This window comes from Solanum tuberosum, unplaced genomic scaffold, assembly GCF_000226075.1.
Source record: "Solanum tuberosum cultivar DM 1-3 516 R44 unplaced genomic scaffold, SolTub_3.0 scf00068, whole genome shotgun sequence".
In the NCBI taxonomy this organism is placed as follows: domain Eukaryota; kingdom Viridiplantae; phylum Streptophyta; class Magnoliopsida; order Solanales; family Solanaceae; genus Solanum; species Solanum tuberosum.
This window is the reverse complement of record NW_006238994.1, coordinates 863433-870597: the sequence shown is the minus strand read 5'-3', so window position 1 is coordinate 870597 and position 7165 is coordinate 863433.

Below are 7165 nucleotides of genomic sequence, written 5' to 3'. Positions count from 1 at the left end.
AAGATTGGAATGGAGAATTGAAGCTTGAGATTTGAGTCTTGAATCCGGAATTAGAGGTTGAGATGTTTGAATTTGGTTGAAGATCTTGGAAGAATTTGGAGAGGGTTAGAGAGTGTTTTGAGAAATGTTTTAGAGACTTGGAATGAACTAATGATATATAGGGAATATCATATGCCCTTTGGAAAAAAAATTGTCCAACACTTAGAAAAAATAATGGGGCGGGTGAACAGTGTTTCGGCTTACTGGAAATGGCACTTTTCTGCCGGCGAGGTTTTACGAAAATGGTCATAACTCCTTCATCCTAACTCGGAATGAGGCGAAACAAATTGCGTTGGAAAGCTAACTCACAGAGCTTTAATTTTGATAGTTTGAGCTCCTTCCAGTTCCTTGTGTGCTGAGAGATATGCCCCTTTAAAGTTGACCCTCCAAATCGCATTTTTTGCGATTTTCGAATTTTGATACGGTTGTTCTAAAATTCGGGTTAGACTCATTTCCCACTCAATTTGACCCCCTGAATAAGAATATGAAGTCGAATTTCCGAAATCATGCACGGATTTTGAGATATATGGAAATTACAATTATAGGTGTTTCCGAAGCACATTTTCGGGCATTTTTGGGGTCGTTTCAATATCTCCCCCTTGGGAACATTCGTCCTCGAATGTCAAAGAAACGTACATGAGAAACACCAACATAGCAAATTCAGCCCACATAGGGATGCAACAATGCACTTACACCTCATTTCAAAAACTTCAACATAGTTGTAAAACCACAATGAACTTGTTAACTTAAACATGAATGTATGCAATGACATGGGGGTTGAACTTAAGACCTGAGATTTTATAAAGGGCTTAGATCAATACCTTAAGCTTGAGTGGAGTGGAAAAGATAAGGATATCGCCTTTGCATGTCCGCTTCGGCCTCCCAAGTAGCACTTTCAACTTGTTGATTTCTCCAAAGGACTTTAACGGAAGCCACATCTTTGTTTCTCAACCTCTTCACTTGTCTATCTAAAATCTGGACCGGAACCTCTTCATAGGTCAAATTATCTTCAACAACACCCACAACATCAAGAGACACAATGGCATTTGGATCACCCACACACTTCCTCAACATAGACACATGAAATACCGGATGAACCAAATCCATTTCGCTAGGCAATTCCAACTCATAAGCTACCTTGCCAATTCTCCTCATCACCTTATAAGGACCCACGTATCTTGGGCTCAACTTGCCCTTCTTACCAAAACGAACCACACCCTTCATGGGTGACACCTTCAAATAGACCCAATCACCAACTCGGAATTCAAGAGCCCTTCTCCTCACATCGGCATAGGACTTTTGGCGACTTTGGGCCGTCTTCAACCTTTCTCTAATCATCCTAACCTTCTCAAGAGCCTCCATAACTAGATCTGGTCCTAACAAGGCCACCTCACCAACCTCAAACCACCCAACCGGTGATCTACAACGCCTCCCATAGAGAGCCTCAAAAGGAGCCATACCGATGCTAGAATGATAGCTATTGTTATAGGCAAACTCAATCAATGGAAGATGATCATCCCAACTACCCTTAAGCTCCAATACACAAGCCCTAAGCATATCCTCAAGTGTTTGGATAGTCCTTTCGGCTTGTCCATCCGTTTGCGGGTGAAAGGCCGTAGTAAGCTTAACTCTCGTACCTAGACCCCTTTGAAAGGACTTCCAAAAGTGTGAAGTAAATTGAGTACCACGGTCCGATATGATGGATAGAGGAATCCCATGCAACCTTACCAAGTCATGAATATATAACCTTGCATAATCTTCCGCCCCATATGTTGTCTTTACCGGTAGAAAATGAGCCGATTTTGTCATCCTATCAACCACCACCCAAATAGAATCAAAACCTTTTCTAGTCTTGGGTAAACCAACTACAAAATCCATATTAATTTCTTCCCACTTCCAAGTAGGAATCTCTATGTCTTGGGTTAGACCACCCGGCCTTTGATGTTCGGCCTTGACTTGTTGACAACTATGACAACCGGAGACGAATTTGGCAATGTCCTTCTTCATGCCTCCCCACCAATACACATCCCTCAAATCTCTATACATTTTGGTGGAACCGGGGTGAATGGAGTAGGAAGAATTATGAGCCTCCTCAAGAATTTTCTCCCTCAAACCATCAACACAAGGCACACACAACCTACCTTGGTACCTAAGGGCACCATCTCCCCCTTGGGAGAAAACTTCCACCTTGCCCTCTTTCACCAAGGCCTTCAATTCTAACAAGGAAGAGTCAAGATCTTGTTTTGCTATCACCTCATCAACCAAGGAAGACCTAGCACCATCAACAACGACCACACCACCATTACCAACCTCTTCCAACCTAACCCCCAACCTAGCCAACCGATGCACCTCCCTAGCCATTTCCCTATCACCAATATCAACATGAGCTAGGCTACCCATAGACACCCTACTCAAAGCATCCGCCACCACATTAGCTTTACCGGGATGATAATGCACACTCATATCATAATCTTTAAGAAATTCTAGCCACCTTCTTTGTCTCAAGTTGAGATCTTTTTGGGTGAAGACATATTGGAGGCTCTTATGATCGGTGAACACATCAACATGTACCCCATACAAGTAATGACGCCAAATCTTTAAAGCAAACACCACCGCGGCTAATTCAAGATCATGCGTAGGATAGTTCTTTTCATGCACTTTGAGTTGTCTAGACGCATAGGCTATCACCTTACCATTTTGCATTAGGACACAACCCAAGCCAACTCTAGAAGCATCACAATACACAACAAATCCCTCAAGCCCATCCGGTAGTGACAATATAGGAGCGGACACAAGTTTATCTTTCAAGGTTTGAAAACTCCTTTCACACTCGTCGGTCCACTCAAACTTAGCCTTCTTTTGTGTCAACTTAGTCATGGGAGAAGCAATAGAAGAAAACCCATTCACAAATCTCCGGTAGTAACCCGCTAAGCCCAAGAAGCTCCTAATATCCGACGGGGTCAATGGCCTAGGCCAATTTCTAATCACATCGGTCTTCTTAGGGTCTACCTTAATACCATCCCCCGACACCACATGACCTAGGAAGGCAACCTCCCTCAACCAAAATTCACACTTTTCATACTTGGCATACAACTTCTCCTCTCTCAATCTTTGCAACACAACCCTCAAGTGACCCATATGTTCTTCCTCGCTATGCGAATAGATTAAAATATCATCAATGAAGACCACAACAAAGGAATCAAGGTAGGGTTTAAAGACCCTATTCATTAGGTCCATGAAGATAGCCGGTGCATTGGTCAACCCAAAGGACATGACCACAAATTCATAATGCCCATACCTAGTCCGGAAGGCTGTCTTGGGAATGTCACACTCCCTCACCTTCACTTGATGATACCCGGACCGAAGATCAATCTTAGAGAAGTGGCTATCCCCTTGCAATTGGTCGAACAAGTCATCAATCCTAGGAAGAGGATATTTATTCTTGACGGTGACCCTATTGAGTTGCCGGTAATCAATACACATCCTAAGGGACCCATCTTTCTTCTTCACAAACAACACCGGTGCACCCCATGGTGATTGGTTAGACCTAATAAAACCCTTCTCCAACAAGTCCCTCAATTGTTCCTTCAACTCTTTTAACTCCGTCGGGGCCATACGGTAAGGGGGAATAGAAATGGGTTGAGTATCGGGGAGGAGGTCTATGCCAAAATCTAATTTCCCCTTTCGGGAGGAACACCGGGAAGGTCATTAGGAAAGACATCAAGGAATTCATTTACGATCGGAACCGACTCTATAAGAAGGGTTTTGGACTCCACATCCCTAACCCTCACAAGGTGATAGAGACACCCCTTAGAGATCAACTTATGGGCTTTAATGCAAGAGATGAACCTACCCTTGACTACCACATTTTGGCTTTCCCACTTAAGAATGGGTTCACTTGGGAATTGGAACTTGACCCTACGGGTTCTACAATCAATGGAAGCATAGTATGCATACAACCAATCCATCCCAAGAACAACATCAAAATCGACCATGTTCAACTCAACAGGATCACAAGGCAATATTTTATGCAAGATGCAAATAGGACAATTTCTATAGACCTTCCTAGCAACAATATGTGCACCAATAAGAGGAGACACCTTATATGACTCACGCAACAAGTCGGGCTCAACATGAAACTTTTTGGCAACAAAGGGGGTTCTTGACACCCAATTTTGACCCTCCCCGATAAGAATTAACTTTCGAGCTTCTTAATTTTTCGAACGATTTAAGATAATTAACTTTATATAATTCAAATTAGTTTCAAGGTTATTTTAAGTAAGATCGATCAACTTTTATAGCGTTTTGAATAACAAATATACTTCATATAATTATATACGTAATTAGTATATTTTATAAATGTCGGAAAATCATATCAAAATATTTTTACTTTGTTAAAATAAATATTTTATTAATTTAGTTCTAGTTTGAATTATGGTCTTAATTTTCGGATTAATAAGTTTATGTGTAAATCGAATAAGTTTATGGTTAAATTAATTATTTTATTTCGTTAAGATCGAGAAGCTCATAAATTAATTATATTAATACGTCTTATTTTGTTGTTAGCCGAATTCGCCAATTTAATTCAATTCGGCTAAATTTTCAACTTGAATTTGGTTACAATTGTAATTCAAAAGTATTAGATATTTAAATATATAACCAATATCCATCAGTACATTACACTAATACAATACAACAACAGCCCATTACAATATGTAACCCAACCCAATTTCTTCAATCCAATAATCCATTCCAGCAGCAACATACGTACAGCAGTACGCTTCTGCTTTCTTCTTCAGCGTGTGAACGACGCTCTAAGGTTCAAGAGGAAGATCTCACGGCATTACACGACAGATTACACGGCGTCCAAGTACGAGTTTTCTTGTCGTTTCCCCTGCTTTGCTTTACCAACAAAGTTGTACAGCAGGGGCGCCTGCAATTTCGTCTGGAAGCACGCCTCCCACCCCCTTTCCTCTTCCGGAATGAGACGATTTTTTAGAGAAAAGAGTGTTTGCCTTAATTGGTGAAAGATTTTTAGAGTTTTGAATTTCGAATTTGGCTTTTGGAATCCAATTTTTTTGGATCCTTTTCCCCCCATTTTTCCAAAAAAAAAAGCCTAATTTTCCCTTCTATATAATTTGCTCTTATTCACTGTTGAGGGGGGGAGTTTTGGGGGGAGTTGAAAATTTTGATTAGAGCAAAACAAAATATCAAAAGTGCTTTAAGCAAAGTAGTCAAAAATACATACAAAATACATTGAGGAAGCATAGAAGAGAGGGGGTTCTAGCTCTTCTGTCCTATTTCATGGTCAGCGCTCCATTCGATTTCACTTGTGGTCGAGATTTTAGTCGAGCTCGTTGTTTTCTTTGTTCGTGTCTTGCATCTGTGTGAAGGTCGCTGCTCGTCCCTTGCTCGTCATTGTCTCATTCGCTGCACCCGAAAAGACTCTACCTTTGCATTTCGGGAAAGCCATAAACGCTCAAGTTCCTTCTTTCCGAGTCAACCAACTATTAATTTGACGAACAGGTCTCGAAGTCGAAAGGAGCAACAAAATCGAGAAAATTGAGAAATTTGGGCCAAAGGCCCATTCTTAATTCAAAATTTGTATTTTGTTATTTTGGGCTTAAGCCCACCTATTTGCTATTACTTGTTAGTTTTTTAGGACAGGTGGTGAAAATTGGGCCTTTTGGCCCAAAACAAAATTAGGCCCAAGTGTTGGTCCAAGCGGACAGAAAAACCAAACTTGGGCCCGAGTCTCTTTCCCCTTTTTATTTTATTGTGTTTGTGTGCTTGTTAATATTTGTCACTAATCTTAAGGTCGAAAAATTCAAATCCCCGAAAGACGCCTATTTTGATTTAACAATTTAACTAAATCAGTCAACTCTTAACAAGACTTAAAGAAATAAATTTTGCGAGATAGCTCGCTTAGATAAAGTTTAAATATTTCCCTTTTTCCCCTTTTAAATAGTTTCAACTATAAAATAGTTCAATTTTGCAAGTCGAGTTAAGTTAAAATTATTTTAGCCAAATAAGTAATCGTTGGATAACCACATTAGCGGACATTCTAGGTGCTTTTAAAACCTTCCTAGAATGTTAATAAGAACCTCGAACCCCTTTTTAAGTTTTCACTAGATTTCTGTTTTAGTCTTTTGAAAACAACAGTTTTCTTGATTTTTCTTAAAAATTAAGTGGCGACTCTAAAACCAGTCCAATTATATTTTTTAATAAAACAGGGGTGACAAAAGAAAGAGAGGCACCCGGATCAATTAATGCATATACATCAAAGTCAAAGATTTTCAACATACCGATAACGACGTCGGGGACTTCATCGACCCCTTGTCTCCCATGCAAAGCATAAAATCGATTGTGTCTTGGGGCACCATCTTGTCGGCCCCCTCTCCCCAAAGGAACCGCATTGGCACCTTGTGGACGGACCTCCTTACCCTTGTTGCGATTTCGAGGACAATCTATTGCCTTGTGCCCCATTTCCCCACAACTGTAGCAAGCACCAGTATTTCTCAAGCACGGGCCACCATGGCCCTTACCACACTTCGGACATACATCAATAGGACCCATACCACCAACACCTTGGGCCTTTGGAATGTCATTGGCAAACCCCCTATGGGGAGCATGAGAAGACCCTTCGCCTTGATGAAATCAGCCTCCCCTTTGACTTTGGAACTTGCCCTCAAAACGGGCCCTCTTGGCCTCATGACCCCTCCTCTTCCTCAATTTCTCCTCCTCCATTTGTTCGGTATAGACCATCAACTGGGACAAGTCCATGTCACATATCAACATTGCGGACCGGCATTCTTCACTCACTAGGTCGAACACACCCATCACGAATTTGTTCATCCTAGACCGTGAGTCGGCAACCAAGTGTGGAGCATACCTTGAAAGTTGGTTAAACTTGAGGGCATACTCCCTCACACTCATAGACCCTTGTTTTAAATTCATGAACTCCACCAATTTGGCTTCCCTAAGCTCAAGAGGAAAGAATCGATTAAGGAAAACCGTTTTGAACTCTTCCCAAGGCACCACATAGTTTGCCCCATCTCTTTCTTCCATTGGTTGTACCATATTTGGGCCACCCCTTTTAGTTGGTAGGCCGCCAACTCCGCCTTAT